The sequence below is a fragment of the Papio anubis genome, chromosome 15 (genome assembly GCF_008728515.1).
Source record: "Papio anubis isolate 15944 chromosome 15, Panubis1.0, whole genome shotgun sequence".
Classification (NCBI taxonomy): Eukaryota; Metazoa; Chordata; class Mammalia; order Primates; family Cercopithecidae; genus Papio; species Papio anubis.
Genome location: NC_044990.1, coordinates 52858267 through 52882138, shown reverse-complemented (window position 1 = coordinate 52882138; position 23872 = coordinate 52858267). Strand labels below are relative to the sequence as shown.

At 38.1% G+C, this 23872-nt stretch overlaps 1 long non-coding RNA gene across 1 annotated transcript in view; it reads right to left on the bottom strand.

The window, feature by feature from the left end:
* LOC103879321 overlaps positions 1 to 23872 on the bottom strand; it is a 50464-nt gene that overhangs the window by 10493 nt on the left and 16099 nt on the right. The gene's annotated exons all lie outside the window — the stretch shown is intronic.

Below are 23872 nucleotides of genomic sequence, written 5' to 3'. Positions count from 1 at the left end.
GTAAGGGACATGGTATACAAAGAGAGAAGGGAGGCCTAATTTGCAACCTAGGGACTCCTTCTCAGGGGGCAGAGGCAAGTTTAGCAAAGGGACCACAGTTTTCTTCTGTCACTGCAAAATTTGTTAAGAATTTTCTCATTCATTCTCCCAGGTAAAGACAGGAGAGAATATGAGGATAGCAGCTTGTATTTTCTATTCCACTCTCAGTGGAGAGTTTAGCGTTACAACTTGAGGTGTAGAGGTACGTTGAAAGTGCTGTGGCATTCCCAGGTGAGTAACTGGGGAGAGAAAGGCAGCTGAAACCTGCCTTTGCCCAGACTCTGAAGGATAGGAAGGGCAAACACAAGCCACACTCACCAGGCATGGGGCAGCAGAATGAGAGAAACTAGAAAGCAAAAGTATAGAAGCAAATCCAGGAGAGGGACACATGGATATTTGTATAAATTAAGGCATATACACTGATTGTCTTTCTAAGTCAGCTATATATAACAGTTTAAATGCCCATGGCCCCCAGCAACCAGCTAATGCCTGTGAGGAAGGTCAGCCTCCCTCTGACTTGCTGCTAATCCAGTTCTCATCAACAGAACGTGTGGCAATTCTTTCTTGAATTCTTTAGCTTCAAGAAAACAGTAATATTTCCTTTACTTCTCTTACAAGAGTATATCAGTGTGTTGTTGTTATTTTTCCCGAAGCTGCAGAAAAATAACTCTGGCTAAAGTACACGAAATATATTGATTGGGAAAATTCAGAAAAGTCACCAGTTCGGAAGGGAGGATGGAGAATTAGGCTCTGAAATTAAGAAGCCAAAAAAGCGTCAGATGGCTTGTTAGCATGAATTAAGCAATGGCATCTTTAGGGCTCCATCAAGGCCATGATGATATTTCCCATGCCCCCACTGCTTTTGTTCTATGTAGTTTATCTCTCTTTGCCTCAACCCACTCAGAGTTCAGAGTACCAGGACAGAGAGTGTGGGCAGCCTCAGTTGAATGGTGATGCTCATTCCTGCCTGGGAAAGGCACGTGACCTTTACATATAACCCAACCAAGACCACACATAATAGCAAGAGGTCACCCCCAATGGAAATCATTCCTAAAAGAAGAAGAAATAGAAGCTAGTAGACAAAATGCCCACCATTGAGAGTAGTAGCACCACTCTCTTGACTTTGTTGACTTAAATAGAATTTAAAAGTAGGAGGAATTTACTGGTAGTCAGTCTTATGTAAGGGCTATGGACAGTCATGAATGAAGTACTGAAAGCCAGAATGAGTAGAGTTAATGAAAGATAAACATTAAACATCAGGTTAAATGAATTAGCTTGGAAACCCAAAGTAATGGATCAGGTCAATCAGTGAATACACTACCCAAAGCAAAAGAAGATGGGAGAATAAACAAACGTGTGGGAGGCCAATAACTTCATGTTCATGATTAACTCTGGGGCCCTGATATGATTTGGTTTTCCCCCACCCAAATCTCTTCTTGAATTGTAATTCCAATAATCCACATGTGTTGTGGCAGGGCCCTGGTGGGAGGTAATTTAATCATGGGGGCAGTTTCCCCCATTCTGTTCTCATGATATAAGTTCTCATGAGATCTGACTGTTTCGTAAGCATCTGGCATTTCCCCTGCTGGCACTCACTCATTCTTTCTCCTGCCGCCCTGTGAAGAGGTGCCTTCCACCATGATTGTAAGTCTCCTGAGGCCTCCCCAGCTATGCAGAACTGTGAGTCAATTAAATCTCTTTTCTTTATAAATTGCCCAGTCTTGGGTATTTCTTCATAACACTGTGAGAAGGGACTAATACAGGCCCCCAGGAAAGAAAAGGTGACATGGCCTAAGGGAGGTAATAATTTGAATTGAGGGGAGAGTTTGGTGGGAGATAAAGCAAATCCATATAAATAAATAAATGGGAGAGAAAGGATAAGTCTTTCTTACAGGAGTATTTCAATTAATCAAAAACAGGAAAATGAAAATAGAAAAATTATCATTTGTCAAATGCCACAGTAATCATTGTTATAGGTAAGAATCATCCTTGAACACTAAAATTAGATGGCAAATGTATGATGATGAACAGAATATTTGTAGAGTCTCAAATTATCTTCCCACAAGGTGCTTATTAATTTGAAGGAGAAAATTGTAACTTCACAGTGGAGAAACCTGGCAGATGCCACCTAAACCAAATTATTAAAGTTAATATCACCAGTAATAAAACACACCAAAACCTTTTACCTTTGCATATGACACACTGGGAAGGGCCCAACATCACTACTGTTACATTCTTGTCAAAAATGCATAACTTCAATTCTAATTATATCAAATGAAATAACTAGCCAGTAGTCTTCAGAAGTGCAAGGTTCATGAGACACAAATAAGAAGAGTCACAAAAGTCACCAGATTGGAGGCTAAGGAGACATGCCACCTAAATGCAATGTAAGATACGAGGTTGAACCTAGAACCATGATAAATACACTAGTGAGGCAATTGGCATAATTCAAATACAGCCTGTAGACTACTTAGTGATACTGCATCGACATTAACTTCCTGGTTTGGATAACTATACTTTAATTATATAAGATGTTAACATTAAGGGAGAGGTATAGGAACACTACAAGTATTATTTTTACATTTTTGTAAATGTAAAATTGAGGGCGGAGCAAGATGGCCGAATAGGAACAGCTCCAGTCTCCAACTCCCAGCGCCAGCGACACAGAAGACCGGTGATTTCTGCATTTTCAACTGAGGTACTGGGTTCATCTCACTGGGAGCCGACGACGCTGGTCAGCTGCTGCAGCCCCACCAGCGAGAGCTGAAGCAGGGCGAGGCATCACCACCTGGGAAGCGCAAGGGGAAGGGAACTTTTCCCAGCCAGGGGAACTGAGACACACAACACCTGGAAAAATCGGGTAACTCCCACCCAATATTGGGCGCTTTAAGCAAACAGGGCACACCGTGAGCATCTATCCCACACCTGGTCGGGAGGGTCCCACGCCCACGAGCCTCCCTCATTGCTAGCACAGCAGTCTCTGGATCTACCAGCAAGGCAGCAGCGCAGGTTGGGAGGCTCACCATTGCTGAGGCTTAAGTAGAACAAAGCCGCTGGAAGCTCCAACTGGGTGAGCTCACAGCAGCTCAAGGAAACCTGCTCAGTCTCTGTAGACTCCACCCTGGGGACAGGCACAGCTACACAACAACAACAATAACGACAACAAAGCAGCAGAAAACTCTTGCAGATCGAAACCACTCTGTCTTGACAGCTTCATGAGAGCAGGATCTCCCAACACGGAGGCTGAGATCTGAGAAGGGACAGACTGTTTGCTCAAGTGGGTCCCTGACCCCTGAGTAGCCTAACTGGGAGACACATCCCCCACCAGGGGCAGTCTGACCCCACACCACAGGTGGAGTATACCCCTGAGAGGAAGCTTCCAGCAAGAATCAGACAGGTACACTCTGCTGTTCAGAAATATTTCATCTTCTGCAGCCTCTGCTGCTGATACCCAGGCAAACAGGGTCTGAGGGACCTCAAGCAATCTCCAACAGACTCCACAGCGCTGAGGGTCCTGGACTGTTAGAAGGAAAAAACTATCAAACAGGAAGGACACTCTACACCAAAACCCCATCAGTACATCACCATCATCAAAGACCAGAGGCAGATAAAACCACAAGATGGGGAAAAGCAGGGCAGAAAAGCTGGAAATTCAAAAAGAGCTCATCTCCCCCGCAAAGGAGCTGAGCTCATCGCCAGCAACGATCAAAGCTGGATCGAAAAATGACTTTGACAAGATGAGAGAAGAAGGCTTCAGTCCATCAAATTTCAGAGCTGCAAGGAGGAATTACGCATCTACGCGAAAAGAACCAAAATCTTGAAAAAAGTGGAAGAATTGACGGCTAGACTAATTAATGCAGAGAAGGTCATAAACGAAATGAGTATGGAAACCATGATACGGTGAAATGACGCGATTGAAATGCACGCTTCAGCAACCGACTGGACCAACTGGAAGAAAGAGTATCAGCCGCATTGAGGATCAAATGAATGAAATGAAGCGCTTTGTTATAAACCAAAAGAAAAAGAAGAAAAAGAAAATGAACGAAGCCTGCAAGAAGTTATGGATTATGTAAAAGACCAAATCTACGTCTGATTGGGGTGCCTGAAAGTGAGGGGGGAAAATGGAACCAAGTTGGAAAACACTCTTCAGGATATCATCCAGAGAACTTCAACCTAGTAGGGCAGCCAACATTCAAATCCAGGAAATAAAGTTAGAGAAGGTCACAAAGATACTCCTCGGAGAAGAGCAAAACCCAAGACACATAATTGCCAGGATTCACCTCAAAGTGGAAATGAAGGGAAAAAAATCTTAAGGGCAGCCAGAGAGAAAAGGTCGGTTACCCACAAAGGGAAGCCCATCAGACTCACAGCAGATCTCTCTCAGCAGAAACTCTCCAAGCTAAAGAGAAGTAGGGGCCATCATTCAACATTCTTAAAAGAAAAAAGAATTTTTAAACCCAGAATTTCATCCAGCCAAACCAGGTGCTTCATAAGTGAAGGAGAAATAAAAATCCTTACAGATAAGCAATGCTTAGAGATTTTGTCACCACTAGCCTGGCTCTACAAGAGACCCTGAAGGAAGTAATCATGGGAAAGGAAACAAACCTGGTACCAGCCATTGCAAAAAACATGCCAAAATGTAAAGACCATCGAGGCTAGGGAAGAAACTGCACAACTAACTAGCAAAATAAATCCAGTTAATATCATAATGGCAGGATCAAGTCTTCACACATAACACCTTTTAACCTTAAATAAAATGACTAAATGCTCCAAATGAAAAGACAGACTGGCAAACTGGATAAAGAGTCACATCCATCAGTTCGTTGTATTCAGGAGACCGGCCTCACACACGCAGAGACATACATAGGCTCAAAATAAAGGGATGGAGGAAGATTTAACAAGCAAAATGGAGAACAAAAAGCAGGGTTGCAACTTCTAGTCTCTGATAAAACAGACTTAAACCATCAAAGATCAAAGAGACAAAGAAGGCCATTACATAATGGTCAAGGATCAATTCAACAGGAAGAGCTAACTATCCTAAATATATATGCACCCAATACAGGAGCACCCAGATTCATAAAGCAAGTCCTTAGAGACTTACAAAGAGATTCTAGGACTCTACACAATAATAATGGAGACTTCAACACTCCACTGTCAACATTAGACAGATCAACGAGACAGGAAAGTTAACAAGGATGTCCAGGAATTGAACTCATCTCTGCAGTGTTGAGATTCATTAGACATCTATAGAACTCTCCACCCTAAATCAACAGAATGTAAGACTTTCTCAGCACCACATCGTACTTACTCCAAAATTGACCATAATTGGAAGTAAAGCACTCCTCAGCAAAATGTACAAGAACAGAAATTATAACAAACTGTCTCAGACCACAGTGCAATCAAACTAAACCAGGACTAAGAAACTCAATCAAAACCGCTCAACTACATGGAAACTGAACAACCTGCTCCTGAATGACTACTGGGCGCTATGCAATCTAAATGTATAGAAATAAAGATGTTCTTTTTGAAACCAAAGTGAGAACAAAGATAATAACATACCAGAATCTCTGGGACACATTTAAAGCAGTGTGCAGAGGGAAATTGAGTAAAAATCAAATGCCCACAAGAGAAAGCAGGAAAGATCAAAAAATTGACACCTAACATCGCAATTAAAGAACTAGAGAAGCAAGAGCAAACACATTCCAAAGCTAGCAGAAGGCAAGAAATAACTAAGATCAGAGCAGAACTGAAGGAGATAGAGACACAAAACCCCTCCAAAAATCAAATGAATCCAGGAGTTGCCTTTTGAAAAGATCAACAAAAATTGACAGACCACTAGCAAGACCAATAAAGAAGAAAAAAGAGAGAAGAATCAACCGACGAATTAAAAACGACAGTGGGATATCACCACCGACCCCACAGAAATACAAACTACCATCAGAGAATCATAAACACCTCACGCGAAATAAACTGGAAAACCTAGAAGAAATGGATAATTTCCTGGACACTTACACTCTTCCAAGACTAAACCAGGAAGAAGTTGAATCCCTGAATAGACCAATAGTAGCTCTGTTCGCGGCACAATTTACTAGCCTACCAACCAAAAAAAGTCCAGGACCAGATGGATTCACAGCTGAATTCTACCAGAGGTATAAGGAGGAGTTGGTACCATTCCTTCTGAAACCATTCCAATCAATAGAAAAAGAGGGAATCCCTCCCTAACTCATTTGATGAGGCCAACATCCCTGATACCAAAGCCTGGCAGAGACACAACAAAAAGAGAATTTTTAGACCAATATCCCCTGATGAACATCGATGCAAAAATCCCTCAATAAAAATACTGGCAAAACCGGATTCAACAACACATCAAAAGCTTATCCACCATGATCAAGTGGGCTTCATCCCTGGGATGCAAGGCTGGTTCAACATTCGAAATCAATAAAACATAATCCAGCATATAAAACAGAACCAAAGGCAAGAACCACATGATTATCTCAATAGATGGCAGTGCTGCTTTTGACAAAATTCAACAGCCCTTCATGCTAAAAAAACGCCTTCAATAAATTTGGTATTGATGGAACGTACCTCAAAATAATAAGAGCTATTTATGACAAACCCACAGCCAATATCATCCTGAATGGGCAAAACTGGAAAATTCCTTTGAAAACTGGCAATAAGACAGGATGCCCTCTCACCACTCTATTCAACATAGTGTTGGAAGTTCTGGCTAGGCAATTAGGCAAGAGAAAGAAATCAGGGTATTCAGTTAGAAAAGAAGAAGTCAAATTGTCCCTGTTTGCAGATGACATGATTGGGTATGCATTTAGAAAACCCCATTGTTCTGTTCAAAATCTCCTTAAGCTGATAAGCAACTTCAGCAAAGTCTCAGGATACAAAAATTAATGTGCAAAAATCACAAGTAGTCTTTATACACCACAATAACAGACAAACAGAGAGCCAAACGCGAATGAACTTCATTCACAATTGCTTCAAAGAGAATCAAATACCTAGGAATCCAACTGGACAAGGGATGTAAAGGACCTCTCTTCAAGGAGAACTACAAACCACTGCTCAGTGAAATAAAAGAGGACACAAACAAATGGAAGAACATACCATGCTCATGGATAGGAAGAATCAATATCGAAAAATGGCCATACTGCCCGCGTAATTTATAGATTCAATGCCATCCCCATCAAGCTACCAATGAGTTTCTTCACAGAATTGGAAAAACTGCTTTAAAGTTCATATGGAACCAAAAAGAGCCCGCATCTCAAGACAATCCTAAGTCAAAGAACAAAGCTGGAGGCATCACGCTACCTGACTTCAAACTATACTACAAGGCTACAGTAACCAAATAGAATATAGATTATCGGAACAGAACAGAGTCCCTGTGAAATAATACCAATACTCCACAGCCATCTGATCTTTGACAAACCTGAGAAAAAACAAGAAAATGGGGAAAAGGATTCTATTTAATAAATGGTGCTGGGAAAATTGGCTAGCCATCAGTAGAAAGCTGAAACTGGATCCTTTTCCTTACCCCATAATGAAAATTAATTGAAGATGGATTAGAGACTCTAAATGTTAGACCTAATACCATAAAACTTAGAGGAAAACCTAGGTAGTACCCATTCAGGACATAGGCATGGGCAGGACTCCATGTCTAAAACACCAAAAGCAACGCAGCAAAAGCTAAAATTGACAAATGGGATCTAATTAAACTAAAGAGCTTCTTAAAACAGCAAAGAAACTACCATCAGAGGAACAGGCAACCTACAGAATGGGAGAAAATTTTGCAATCTACTCATCTGACAAAGGGCTAATATCCAGAACCTACAAAGAACTCCTTCCAACAAATTTACAAGAAAAACAAACAACCCCATCAAAAGTGGGCAAAGGATATGAACAGACATTTCAAAAAGAGGACATTCATACAGAGCCAACAGACATATGAAAAATTACCTCATCACTGGCCATCAGAGAAATGCAAATCAAAAAACCATTAATGAGATACCATCTCACACCAGTTGTGAATGGCTTATCATTAAAAAGTCAGGAAACAACAGGTGCTGGAGAGGATGGAGAAATAGGAACACTTTACACTGTTGGTGGGATTGTAAAACTAGTTCAACCATTATGGAAAAAGATATAGGATTTAATATATAGACCCAGCCATCCCATTACTGGGGATATACCCAAAGGGATTATAAATTATGCTGCTATAAAGACACATGCACACGTGATGTTTATTGCAGCACTATTCACAATAGCAAGCAAAGACTTGGAATCAACCCAATGTCCATCAGTGACAGATTGATTAAGAAAAATGTGGCACATATATACCATGGAATACCATGCAGCCATAAAAAAGCGATGAGTTTGCGTCCTTAGGGACATGGGATGCAGCTGGAAACCATCATTCTTAGCAAAACCCATGAACAGAAAACCAAACAATCAAAGATGTTCTCACTCATAGGTGGAACTGAACAATCCAGGATCACTTGGACTCCAGGAAGGGGGAACATCACACACCGGGGCCTATCATGGGAGGGGGGAGGTGGAGTGGGGGGAGGGATTGCATTGGGAGTTATACCTGATGTAAATGACGAGTTGATAAAGTAGCAGACTAACATGGCACAAGTATGTATTATTATTATGTATCAAAACCTGTGGCTGTTATACACATGTACCCTACAACTTAAAGTATAATAATAATAAATAAATTAAAAAAAAAAAAGACAAAAAAAAAATGTAAAATTACTTTAGAATAAAAAGTTTAAAAATATTTAGAATAAAAAGACAAAGAAAGAGATGGAGTAAAGGAAGGAGGGAGGGAAAAAGTGAGAAGAGAAGGAAAATCTAGTCACATTTCCTTTCCATGTTATGTTTGCTTCTATAACCTCTTCCCGTCCTCCAGTTAAATTGCATGAGGATAAATCAAGGTCTTGGGTTATCAGCACAGATATTTGCACTGTTCCTCCTTTCTCCCTTCCTCTCTCCCCATCCTCCCTCAGGCCACCTCCATCCACCCTGCACACACTCCACAGTGTGAGTTACTGAGACTTCATTCCCCCTAGAACCACTACTATTCTCAACAACAGAGAGTATGGTCGTTTTCGACTTTTTAAGTACAGATGTACTGTCAGGTAAAGTAATCCCTCTCTGCCTTTGGAGTGGATCCTGATGCCCCTTCTATAGTTGTCGGCTTTTTTTCTGAGGTTATTGATGGTGCTGCTAATCTTGCATCAGGGTCTATTCCCAATGCAAACGGCAATGGCCACCACATATGCCTCTGTCCTCCACTGCTGCTGCTCTAACTGATTATGCCAATGCCATTGCTGTCCCTGTCTGGGTACTTTAACTGACTCTGCAAAACTCCACCCACAGCCAACCCTGCTAAGACAAAGAACCATTCATCCTATGTCTCAGTTTGTAATTGAAACAGCAATTAACCAAATAAATGTTAGGTTCAGGCCAGGCACAGTAGCTCACCTCTGTGATTCCAGTGTTTTGGGAGACTGAGGCAAAAGAATCGCTTGAGGCCAGGAGTTCAAGTGAGCTATGATTGCTACACTCCAGCCTGGGCAACAGAACAAAACCCTGTCACAGAAATGTTATTTTCAAATCAATACAATCGTAGCATTTATTAATGTTTCATTTATCCTGTAAAAAGAAATTTGTTTAATTTTTTAAGTTAGGATGTTATTTTTTATCCTCCTTTCATCTTATAGTTATGAGTAGTAAGGGCTCTTCACCACATTATTCTTTTATGTGTCCTTCTATTTTATGAATTAATGTCAAATTTTAAACTTCCTATAGACACAGAATCAAATATACAAAACATGATAAGCAAAATGGATTTTTGAGTATAAAGCCAGGTTTGTTTTAATTGAGTTCCATTACACCTAAATGTAGCCTTCAAGTGATAAATACATGGAAGGCTTTTATCAACCTCCAGACCTTGGATTGACATAATAACCTGCTTTGATTTCTAGTATCTTTCCAATAAGAAAATATAGAAACATAATCAGTAAACTAGGTAGTATCCATATCTCAAGCACTTCTACACTTCTAGTCCCAGCACTATTTGAATGTGTACATGTTTCTTTATTAAATCTCTCCTAAATACTACCTATAGAGCCACTAGCAAATATTATCAGTTATGTAATATTCCAATTATCCACTTAGGATAATTAATTCCAGCCATTATCCTAAGTGAAATGACCCAGAAAGGGAAAGTCAAAAGCCACATGTTCCCACTTATAAGTGGGAGCTAAACAATGTGTACACATAGACATACAGAGTAGAATAAAAGATATTGGAGGGGCCAGCACCTGTAATCCCAGCACGTGGTGAGGCCAAGGCAGGCAGATATCCTGAGGTCAGGAGTTCGAGACCAGCCTGACCAACATGGTGAAACCCTGTCTCTACTGAAAATACAAAATTACCAGCATGGTGGTGCATGCCTGTAGTCTCAGCTACGTGGGAGACTCAGGCAGGAGAATCGCTTGAACCCGGGAGGCAGAGATTGCAGTGAGGTGAGATTGGGTTGCTGCCCTCCAGCCTGGGAAACAGAGCAAGACTCTGTCTCAAAACAAACAAACAAACAAACAAAAACAACCAGAGAGAGTGAGAGAGAGAGACATTGGAGACTCCAAAAATGTAGTAGCGTTGCAGGAGTACAGGGGTAAGGGATGAAATACTTCTTATGGGTACAATGCACACTATTCATGTGGTGGGTACACTAAAAGTTCAGACTTCAGGACTACGCAATATACCATGTAACACAACAGCATTTGTAATCCTAAATCTATAAAAATAAAAAACTAACTTCTAGGGCAATAAAATACTTTCTTTCCTGCAAATACAGTAATGTTTGCATATTAAGACCCTTCAGGTAGCAAGTACAAAGCTGCCCTCAGAAAACCTCAACTTACCGAGTTTTATTATAAAGGATGCACAAATGAGTAAAAGAGATTGGAAACAGCTACATAGCCAGGCTTCCAAGAGTCTAGAATAACTTTCAGGATCCTTCTACATTAACAAAGTTGGGCATAGTGGAGAAGAGAAATGCCATTCACTTTATAACATGGCTGTAAAGACCTTGCTGTCATTTCACCGCCCCCAGCAGCAGTCTTCCTTTATGCATTACTCAGCACGGTTATCCAGCTACTCCCTGTTGCACCTTCCTGCTGTTGTTCTGGCTGCTTCTGATGAAATATTCTCTACTCTGCAATCTGCCACACAATTCTTCCTTGTTCATAATATCTGCCACCTCATAATTGCTACTGGATTATCCCTTCTTCTTGCTACCTTCTCTTATGCATCACCCATGTGATTGTGTCCCTCTCTGTGTATTTTATACTTAAAATCCCCTAAAAAAGAAGATCTTATCAGATTTTCTACTTAATTTTTGAGCCCAGCTCTCCTGGTAGGCTCCCTCATTAGGGCCATGGACTATTCTGTAAATGGTTGGGTTTTAGTTGACAGTCATTTTTAGGTCAGTTCAAGGATGTCACTATTTGTGATTCAAATGGAGCAAGGCATAGAATTTTGTAAAAACGAGACAGTGAGCATGGAAAGTTCTCTGTGGGAACTTAAAAAAGGCCTGTAAGCACAGTGAATGGTTGATCTATTTGACTTTTATTAGATTTTGTACCTCCTTGAATCTATTAAAAAATAGCTTTAAGTTTTTCATGCGTAAAGTTGGTTCTACTATTGGGCTCATCAGTGGGATATGAGACCACCATCTAGGATCTGGATCACCATTAATCATCACTAAACACATCAAAGGAAACTGGCTTAAGGCACCATAGAGCTTTTCCTGCTGCACCCATTTGCACTGTGCGCTAACCAGCTCAGCTAACCAACCCACTGGTTATAACACATAAACACCCCCTCATGCCCAAACACAGCCATCACTAGCAAAGTGCATCTGTGATGAATGAGATTCAATCAGCCTTCTGGCTTTCCAGGCTCAAGATAACATTTCTGCTATTGATAGTATCAATTTATAATTTAATTTCGGGTCCCAGCTCTTAAGAGATAAGGCTGTTTGTAGAGCTAAAATCTAATCCAGTTGAGGGTATTAGACAGAGTTCCATAAATTTCGATGACCACAAGATAGTCTGATCTTTTAAAAACTCGGCTAGAATGCGTTTTATAAACCTGAATTTCTGAAATGAGTAATAATGAAAACAGTGACATCAAATTTAATATTTGCTTATCCATTTACCCAGATGCGTGAACTCACTGATCAGCCCGAATGTACTCATTTTATAAAAAGAAAAAAGAAATCCACCTGTAAGCTTTACAAAAGTACAGGAAAAAGATGGCTTCCTCTTAGGGTATTCAGTCAAAATTGATGCCATATCAATATGAATTTATTGTTTGCTATTAATTTAAGAAAACAATACATGCTTATTGTGGAAGTCGCAAACAATACAGAATGATAAACAGAGGTCATTATTCATTGTTTTGTTTATGGTTTATTTTATGAGGGCCTGCTTTCTGTATCTTTACTTAAGATGATCTGCAGCTGTAAGCCCTGCCACCTTCAGCTCTCCTTGACTGTGGACGCCCGGGCTGCTCCCTGATTGATGTAGGTACAGACTAAGTTATCAGCCAGCTCCTGACCCATCCAAGGAGGACAATTTTATTGCATGTCTGTTTAGCCTCTCTCTGGTGCTCTCTTGAAGGCATCAATTCTCTCAGGTGAGGACCACAAACAAAATTTAAGAAATTCTCCCTCAGGCTAAGAGGTTAGGAATCACACCAAAATTTCTCTAAATGGAGTCACTCTGTATAATCTCCCTGGCTTGAAGCATCTCTCACAACTGTGTACTGCTCTTTGATTAGAGGAGAATTAAAGACAATGTGGAGTCACTCAGGGGTTTGACTGACAGTCATTTTCTTTTCTGTTCCAGTTACTGTTTTGTTGGATTATCATAAGCGGATCTCTTGCTCCTCTCTTTCTTTTGCCATTTTTGCACATGTGGTGCCTACATAGGAAACCTATGAAATGACAAGCAACCATAAACAATAGACATTGCCTCTGTCCTTCTTTTTACTGCACTATACCCTCCTCCTCTCTAAACAAAGAAATTTTGAGAAACTGCTTTTCTCTTCCTAGCATAACGCAAAATCATTAAATAAAAATTATAGGGTAGTTTAGCCAATTTCTTCATTATACTGTGAGTTCTTCCAAGCAGTTAACCTGGGTTGCTGCCTGCATGCTTCTCTGTATTGCAAGCTTCTTCCTCCAAAGTATAAACAGGAGTGAATCAGCTCACGAAAATGGTCATAGCTGTGGAATTCAGCTCTTGGCAATTAGCCTCCCCTCTTTCTTCTCAGGCCAAGTTTCAACTATATTAATCCTAATGCACTGTAACTTGAAATAATACAAATGGAAGTTCCTTATAAAATAGATTTCTTCTCTGCAAAACAGAACAAAAAATTATTCACCCTTTAAATGTAAATACTTTAAATGTAAACCATGAGTATGAAAAATAATCATTGTTAATACAGAGTCCTGACCCAAAAAAAACACACCAAATGTTTGCTAATCCCCAGTTTTGGCTATATTTTTAAAATGCAGATTGAGTTTTGCCAGATTGCCAGATACTTTATGGAATATCATTGTGCTGACATCCATAAAAATTGGTATCTAGTCCTGGTTTTACCCCTATCTCATTGAGAGAGTTTGGGCAATTTATTTCCCCTCTTTTTGTACACCATTAAATCAGAAGATTAGTTAAAGAGATTATTAAAATCCTTCTCTTTTTTTATAACTCATAGGCATCAGGATAGAACACTCAACTCCCTCCTCCCATGTTTTCATATGGAAGAACTTCCAGAAAGGGTCACTTCAGGCTTCTCCCTCACATCTCCTCTGACTGATGAGTTTACAGGGTTGTCCAATCTTTTGGCTTCCTTGGGGCACATTAGAAGAATTGTCTTGGGCCACACATAAAATACACTAACACTAGTAATAACTCTTGAGCAAAAAAAAAAAAAAAAAAATTTTGAAAAATATCCCGTAATGTTTTAAGAAAGTTTACAAATTTGAATTGGGCTGCATTCAAAACCTGAGCCACATGCAGCCCACAAGTCGAGGGTTGAATAAGCTTCTTCTACAAGCTCATTCCTGTTTGGACATCAGTTTGGTCCCCAGAAGCACACTTACTCTATTCCTCTATGCCTTACGTTTTCTGCTGGAAAAACTGATGGTTTTCTAGTTCAGACTATGACTGGGTAAGTAAATTTAATTCTGGAGCAAAACATGAGCATATCTCAAGTTATATTCTTCAGAGAACTTTATAAAGTGGATAATTTGATGCTCATTTGCCGAACTCCTGTGATTATCTCTCCATTGGTTCTAAACTGGAAGGGATAGGAAATAGCTATTATATATTAAGCCCACTAAAATATCCTAATTAGAGGAGCAAGGATTTGATGAGAACAACTAGAATTGGGCAAGGTAGGAAGGAAGGAAGGAAAAAAGGAAGGAAGGGAGGAAGGAAGGAAGGGAGGAAGGAAGGAAGGGAGGAAGGAAGGAAGGAAGGAAGGAAAAAAGGAAGGAAGGAAGGGAGGATTGGAGAAAAATTTATGTATATTTGTTGAATGACTGAATAAACTGATGAACAAACAAATTATGTGTGTTATTTCATAGCAGAACAATTTTACATAGCACTGATTTAAATGAAGCAATGTAAGAAAAACAAAGCAGGAGGCATCACACTTCATTTAAAATTATATTACAAAGCTATAATAAGCAAAACAGTACAGTGCTGGCAGGAAAACAGATGCATAGAAGATAGAAAGCCAAGAAATAAATCCAAACATACACAGTCAATGGATTTTTAACAAGGTCACCAAAGAGACACAATGGAGAAAGGAGACTCTCTTCAACAAATGGTGCTGGGAAAACTAGATTTCTACATGCAAACAATGAGATTGGACCCTTACAGCATACTCAAAAATCAATTCAAAATTGATTAAAGACCTGCGTAGTAGACCAGAAACTATAGAACTCCTAGAAGGGAACATAGAGGAATAGCTTCTGAACATTGGCCTTGGCAATAACTTTTTTTGGTATTACACTCAGGCCACAAATGCAAAAATAAACAAACGGCCCCATGTCAAACAACAAAAGCTTCTACACAACAAAGGAAACAATTAACAAATTGAAACATCAGCCTATAAATTGGGAAAAATATTTGGAAACCAAGGGAGATAAGGGATTAATATCCAATTAAAAAAACTCATACAACTTAATAGTGAAAAATATTAAAAATAGTTGGAAAATAGTTAAAATAAAAAATAGGCAAAAGACCTGAATAAACATTCTTCCAAAGAAGACATAAAAATGGCCGACAGATACATAAAATGGTGCTCAACATCACTAGTCATTAGGGAAATACACATCAAAACCACTCATGATGCCACCTCACAACTGTTAGGATGACTATTATCGAAAAGTTAAAAGATAACAACTATTGACAAGGACGTGGAGAAAGGGAATACTTGTGCACTGTTGGTGGGAATATATATTGGTGCCACCATTATAGAAAACCGTATGGAGATTTCTAAAAAATAAAATAAAATAAAAACAGAATTAACATGTGACCCAGTAATTCCATCTTCTGCATCTATACCCAAAGGGAATGAAGTCACTACCTCATAAAGATATCTGCACTCATGTTCATTTTAGCATTGTTAACAATAGCCAAGATAAGGAAAAATTCGGTGTCCATCATTGGACAAATGGATAAAAATCTGTGGTGTATATATAATAGAATATGATTCCACCCTAAAGGAAGAATGAGATCTTGCCATTTGCCACAATATGGATGAGCCTGGAGGACACTGTGCCAAGTGAAATAAGCCAAAAAAAAAAAGAAAATATTGCGTGATCTCACTTACATGTGAAATCTAAAATAAATTGAATATATAGAGATAGAAAATAATAAAGGGATTACAAGGAGCAGGGTAGGGGGAGTGAATGAAGTCATGTAGGTCAGAGGATATAAAGTAGCAGATATGTAGGATGAACAGGTCTAGAGATCTAATATACAATGAGGACTATAGATACAATAAAATTATACTGTATATAGAATCCCTGCTCAATGGGTAGATTCTAGCTGTTCTTACCACAAAAACAAAAAAAGGATAACCATGTGAGATGATGGACATGCTAATCTGAGTCACCATTGTAACCTTTTTACTATCTATGTGTATCTCATATCATAACATGATGTTGTATGCCTTATACACAGTACAATTAATTTTTAAAACTTTTTAAAAAAACAAATGAAGCAATCTAACATTTACTGTTTTATTGTTTTGCATGCACATGTGTGTGTAAATGTATTTTATCTAAGTAAATTCCATACACAAAGCACACTTTCAGATTACAGTGTATAAGAGGACATCAACATTTATTTGGAGTTTCTTTTATGCTTGGTCAATCCTACATTGCAAACTCCAATAAAGTAGGAAACCTGTTTCTTTTGGTTTGCTTATGTCTAAGATGTGGCTTAGCATTTACTTTTATTTGCTAAAATAAACAAACAGATGGTGTGGAACAGCTTCCCAGCCCTCTCCTGGTTGAGTGCTTGCTAGACGCAGAACACTGAGTATTCTGAACTCTAACTACTAATCGAAAGGCAATCATGACATAGCACTTAGGAAAAGAAGAAAACCAGTATTCAATTATGTTTGTTTATGAACATCATTATTATTTGATGATTAAAATCACAGATATTACTTCAGTATTTTAATATTAATCTTGTTTTCAAATTAAATTATTGTCATAAACATGGAAATTCCTCTATAAATTGTTGATGGGAGTGCAAATTGGTACAATCTTTTCTCGGAATAATTTGGCAAGATTTATCAAAAGCTTCAACAATAACCTTTAACTTTTTTTCCCAGAAACACCACTTTCAGAATTTAGCCTAAGTCAGTCATCATGTCTATACATAAAAATTCATGTACAAAAAATTTTTAGTGAGTATTGATTATAATAGTAGCAATTTAGAAACATTTGCAATGCTCAACAATAAAAAAAGTTTATTTTTTTTAAATAGTAAATCTGTATTTTGGAACACTATATTCTATAAAATTATGGAGTAAAATGCACAATATGTACTTAAGGTAGTATTATTAAAGGTTTAATTTTTTTAAATAAATATATGTTTATCCAAACATATACACCAAAATACCAATATCACCACCACCCCACACCCTGGGGATTTGGTTTATGTGTATTGGGAGACAATTTTCCATGGATCTCTTAAATTTCTGCTAATTTTGCAAGTAGAGGTACTGACTGCTCATTTTACAGGTTACCTTTCCGAGAATATTTGTATGTGAAAAGGGTTTGGAAAATAGTGTTTCTCTCTAGAACAAGGGGTACGTTTTTTCAATGCCCAGTTTAATAAAGAGAATGTCTCCCTTCAAGACAAAGTTCATCCAGGCTATTGCCCATAGAAAGAGATTCAGGTTCCCTAAGCTCAGTATTCCTTTCCTGTAACGTAACCCACTGCGTGTATAGGGGCCATCACGCCCCTTTTGTATCATCCCCTGGGAACCAGGGCTCAGGAAATGGTTCAAAACCTGCTGATACTCTACTGCTGTAATAAACTTTTATCTCTGCTCTAGGAGTCTCATGTCTTCTACCAGTGTCTATAAAACTGCAGCAGGTTAACTTTTCAGCTTGCAAATCTTGACAATATGTATTCTTTTATTTGTGATTTTTATACATTTATAATTAACTATAGTAAACATACAGAATCTTTATAACCAGATGCTTAATGATTTTTTTAAAGAATCTGAAAGTCAGATGCAATGTCACAATACTATGCCAACAATAGTATCAGAGGATGCTAGTTTCTCATGGCAGGATGGCTGAGAATGAGGCAGCTAATGGCATTTTGTCTGTTGGCAAACAGGTCTTCCTGTGTTTGCTTCACATGTCAAGAGCCTTGTAGGGCTCTACTTTCAACACAGAGCCTGTTGAAATCTCACACAATCCACCGACTTGTCTTTATGAAGTCCATGGGGCAAAGAACTATTCCAACAAAATAACTAGGTCTTTTAGAAAAATGTCAGCTGCATTTTCTGACAGGGAACAGGTGTTTAGTGCATAGGATTTCGAGTCAGGAGCCTGCTGCCTTTAAATATAACTGTCAAGTGATCAGCGTCCGCTGGCAAATTGCACTGGAAATAGAAGCTTTCTTTCTACAACAGATGAGACTTTATAGTTGCTGGAGGTTATAAATGTTTGTGAATATGGCTGCGTGTACATATGTTCTCTCATCAGCATCCATTGGAACATAGAAGTAAAGTGTTTATGAAAATGTCCTTATCTGGTGGCAGTCCCATTTCTATAATTTGAAGTGAGATAAAAAGAATGGAGTGCAATTCTCTAAAGATTTCTTTGGTGTGTATCTCTACTGTACCTTGGTACTCAGAGATGGTGGCTTAAGACAAAAAAAAAAAAAAAAAAAGGAAAGGAAGAGAGGTTCTCCTCTTACCCCTAAGCCAGTGTGTTATATTCTGAGGAGCAGAAAGGGGAGGGCTGGGTCCGTGTCTGATTGATTTTAAGGATTTCAGGCTTAGAATAATCAAGCTGGGACTCTCTTTCCTTTCTCAAAGAATTTTAAGGTAATGATTCCTATGTAAATCCTGCCTATAAGAAGCCCCTTTAGGTAGAAGTTAACATCAACCAATTTGAAAAGTTAATCCATTATAGTTAATCACAAGTAAACCTAATCCAGTTCTATAGCACACAGTTGCCTCCCATTGACTCTTGTAATTTTATACTGGCTTTCCAAACTGGGCTTTCACCCCAGTCTTCTTTCTCATGTCGCTCTGGATGCCCATAATTTTCTTGATGACACAGTGGCAAAAGCTATTCGTTCTTTGCACCAACATCCATTTCCACCATCCACCTTAGTAACAAATCTCCAGTTTTATTCAAGATAGCACTGTGTCCAGTTAAAAGACTAGATTTCCCAGTTATTCTTTGCTATTAGATGTGGCCATCTGACTAATTTCTGGTCAATGGGAAAAGGAAGTGCTCTGTAGATTCTCTGGGATATTCCTTGGAAACGTAAGTGCTTCATGCCCCCTCCTCTCTCTTTCTTTCCTTTCTTTAACCCCAGTGATGCAGATGGAACTCCTGCCACAGCCTTACAGAGTGCAATTACCTTGCAGATGGAAGACAACTAATGTGAGCAGAAAGAGAAAGCCCCTGGGTCTCTAATAATTGTATGCTTTCTCCAGGCTCTCTCCTCTGAACTTTGCTATTGCTGTTTACATGAAGAAATAAACCCTGAGTGTCCAAGTTACTTCAGTAGTTCCTAGATGAGTACCCTGATTCTCACTGATACAGACAGGCTGCCCTCCAATTCGATATTTTTCACAAACTCTTTTCGACAAATGTGTCAAGTGAATTGGAAATGTTCAGGTTTTGAAAAAGAAAAAGAAACGGTGTGAGAGATAGAAGAGAAAAATCTAGGCACTGAATTAGCAAACAGGATTAGGTTGTTTTCAAACAACAACATTAAAAGGGATTCTGCATTGCTCCGTACGATTGGAAAGCAATGGCTAAATACGTATGAAAAGATTGTCTTTTCAATGCTTCCTTTCATTTTTACCCACATGAAAGAGGCATTAAAGTGACTTGAACTGAAGTCAGATGGCATGGGTTTGAATCCTGTCCCACCTTTTCTCAGCTCTGTGTATGGTACAATTTCCTTCCCCTCTCAGTATTTCCATTTCTTCCTATGAAAACAGCCTTCTTCCCAGGCTGTCGTGAAGATGACATGATTTAATACAGACACATGGCCATAGACAGTGACTGGCATATATTGTTACCTATAATTATTGCTCTTCATGTGTCTTCTATACTTTTAAGTGTTTCTATAAAATTTAGTGGAGTGATGATCTTTGTTTTGTATCTAACAATGTGACTCTATACTTTAGCAAAAAGAGAAAAATAAGGTGTTTTGTACATTGAAAGTGGGAGTGTGAAATTCCGAGGTAATCAGACTGTCAAGAGCATAGAAAAACACTTTTCTCACTTTCTCTCCAAACATCTCCCTCATCTATCACCAACAGTGCCACAAAGTATGATAAAGCTGTTCAAGTATCCTAAGAAGTAGGCCTCCTTAAGATGCTCCTAAATTTTATCTCTCTCTGTCTCTCTCTTTTTTTTTTTTTTTGCCTACAGATCTCAAAACAATAGAATTTGAGGTCCTACAGCAAGTGTAATCTCACTTATCTTCTGCTATTTTGCTTTGGTTTATGACACACTCGAGATTTAAATCTGTCATCTAAATTCTTAAAGATATATTCACATTATTCGATTTGTTTCAACATTTTCATTTTCTTTTAGAGAAAGCCTTATTCATTTCCCATAGTCGGTAGTTCTATCACTTGTATATTCAGAAAATGATTCATATATTCATTATATTTTTGAATAATAAAAAATTCTCCAGTATCTCTCAGTGTTCGTGTTACCTTTGTTCCTGACCTTGTTCACATAGATCATACACAATAGGAACATGTAACAGCTTTTGAGAGCTTTTTCTTCCCTTAGCTTCACCCATCCCTCCCTCTCCCATGTTTATTATGTCACATTTCTAATTCTTTTCCATTAATTTTGATTCTTGATTACTTTTTGGTATTTCTTATTCATCTATGTAGAGATGGTATGTCCTTTGAATTTATTACTGGAATTATCCACAGAAAAGAATGATCTCATGATCTTTTCTCATGATGCTCTTTTTTTATTAGTTCATAATTGAGTATTGCACAATAATTCCCCTGTGGTTCTCATTCTTACGATTAAGGAACATAGCATTAATTATTTACTTTTCCTTATTTCTGAACAAGCTGGAAATATATTTTGTGTATCCTCAAAGAAAGAGCCATTTAGTGTATCAGTCAGAATCATATGTTTTAATTAAATGACTTGTTATAAAAACGCTTTCTACATTTTGTATTTAATCTGCCTATCTGCAATACATTCACAGTTTTCTTATTTCCAAACCATATCTATCAATACCTTTTCCCTCATCATGTCACTGTTTATCTTAATCATAACTATTGATCATATTGCTGATGCAGACAAAGATTTAAAACAAATTTTTCAGTTTTAATAGATAACATTTTAGTAATGGGAAATGTTTTATCAGTCCTCAAAACCTAGGAAATTTAGAATCTAGCTCTTTATTCATTATTTCTCAAATGAAAGAAACTAGAATTCTAGAATTGCATTCACAAAGTAAAAATTAATCAGAGGAGAAATTGTAAATGAATTTGAATAGTAGCCATCTTTCAATATCTTTGGTCAAGATAGACTAAAACCTTTGAGTTTTAAAAATTCAAATGATTTTTAAACTTTTGGTTTCACTCAAATCCCTCAATAATACTCTAAACAAAATTTCTTATTAATGGAAGATCTGAATGTTTCAAGTTTTACTAAACTCTATTTTCCTTGCTTCTCTAACACTACTTCTGCTACCCTAGTTCTTTCCATGACTTATTATAATTGCCTCTGTTTCTCTCTATAGAATCTTCTTGCATTCCTTGTTGTAACCACAGAATTGGCACAAAATAATGTTCCAATAAATACTTGCTTAAGAAAAGAAATAAATGAATAAAACAGAAACATAAAAGACTAGCAAATTTTCTCCTAGATAGAAGAAGGGGAGGGGTTATGATCACAAACAACACTTGTGCATTTAAGGTTACTCTATAGATGCCGAATACTTTATTTTAAGCGTTAGCATTTGTCTCTCGGTAACTTTTAAGACATTGTGCCATTCTCCGTTTTGAAATCTTTCTGTATCTTTTTTTGCATTAACATGTTAATTTTTGTTCCTGCCAAAGAAGTCATTTGAGATAGGAACATTAGTTCATTGGAGCAGAATTATGTCAATATCACCATAAAAGAGAAAAGGCTGCATTTCATACAGAACCCACAAAAAGGCACAATTTACATCCTTTGGAAACTTCCGTTATTTGGAACATTTATTAGAATAACAGTAAGGCTGTCAAGATTTTTTAAGGCTTTCAGAGGTTCAGGAACATTCTAATATATATTATTAGATTTAATCCTTGCAACAACCAGGAAGCAGGAATTGGGGAGAAAGGTTAAGTGTGACGTCAAAGCAAGCACAGCAATATCTCTATTAGAAAATATGCTTGATTAGGAATAGGTAGATCTGAGCTCTGGTTCCAGTTCTGCCACTAACTACCTTGAGGAATTAACTCAAGTGACTTGACTCCTCTGGGATTTATTTTTTTTCATCTATTAAATAAAGGGCTTGGTTTGTTAAGCTCCAGCTCTAAAATTCTATGCATATTTTATCAAAGAAAATGCATTCCAATCATTCATTTCAAAACCAGAATTCTTATTATCCAAGATAGAAATAACTTGGGAGGCTTAAGTGGCATTCCAAAGGATGAGCTAGCTTCTTTGTACCCTTCAGAAGGGCATCCTACCTTTGTCCACCCCACATGCCCAAGAAAAGTGTGTTGAGTTACCTGATCATATTTTGCATTGGAAATAGTCTCTTGTTGCCTTTCTTTGTCCTTTCTCCTGTTGTTAGTGGTCAGTGTGTGACTTCCAGATAAGACATTGGAAAGGGAACGCCATGGGAATAACATACAAAGTGTAAAATTGGGAGGAAAGTGGTAGAAAAATAAAACAGCATTGGATACTAGAAAGAATGCCATCTGCATACCAGAAACCTTGATATGTATGGGACTGACTTAAAGCAAACATTGTTAACTGTCTAACATGCCTGGGAAGTTAGTGGCGATGTGTCCCCACATCCTCTAAATCAGTAGGGTGAGGTTAGGACATGGGCAGGTACAGAGGATGTAGAAGCAGTAGAGGCTTCTTTTTGAGATGATGGCCAGACATGCTGACAGTATGGAAAGTTCCCTCCAGAAAGGAGTGCTACCCAGAGGTAGAAGTACACCTAGCCTATTTCAAACTTGGAGCAGAGCACTTTTTAACACCTTCTTTTCTATGCAACACAATTATTTGCAGTAATAATCATGAAATAAAATAAATTACAATAATGTCCAGAAATGATTGCAGCTATTGAAAATTCCCTTTTATTAAACTTTGTCATATAATTGTGCCAGTAAAAAAATAAATATTTTAACTAACAACAAATAAATACCGCAATGCCGAAAGAAAAACTAAGTAATGAAGTACTACATATAAGTGGAAATAAAACACAGACCTACATATTAGCCTATTACAGTAATGAATGAAAACAAAGTTTTTGTTTTTAGGCCTTAACTCCTGCAAATTAGTAAATAACATCTTCAAAACTATTTTTCTTCACATATTTACGTTCGTAGGCAGTGCAGCCTTGTTAATCTGTCATTGTTCATAGTTGGCCAATATTAAACCTTATATTCATTTTAAGTTCAAAAAGGTATTTCAAATGAGGCAACAGACACACAACTCTTAAACATACAGGTAAGTGTTGCAGATATTTATAAAAATCTCATTTTACAATACATTCCAGAGCTTGCAATGCCACCCATGTCTTTGTTTCCTCAGGATCAATTCTAGTAAATCTCAAATCTCTCTTGCAGCCAAAACATTTCCTCGAAAATAGCTTCACCAGAAAATTCATCACGTTCCGTTTCTTCCAATTTACAAGCACTGTGCTCTCTTGTTCATTTTATATGTACCATTGAATGCAGGAATACCTAGTTCCTCTGGAGTTGGAAAACCACTCCCCAAGCAAGCTCAAATATAGTTAATCTTCGTGTGTTAGAAACTGACTATATAATT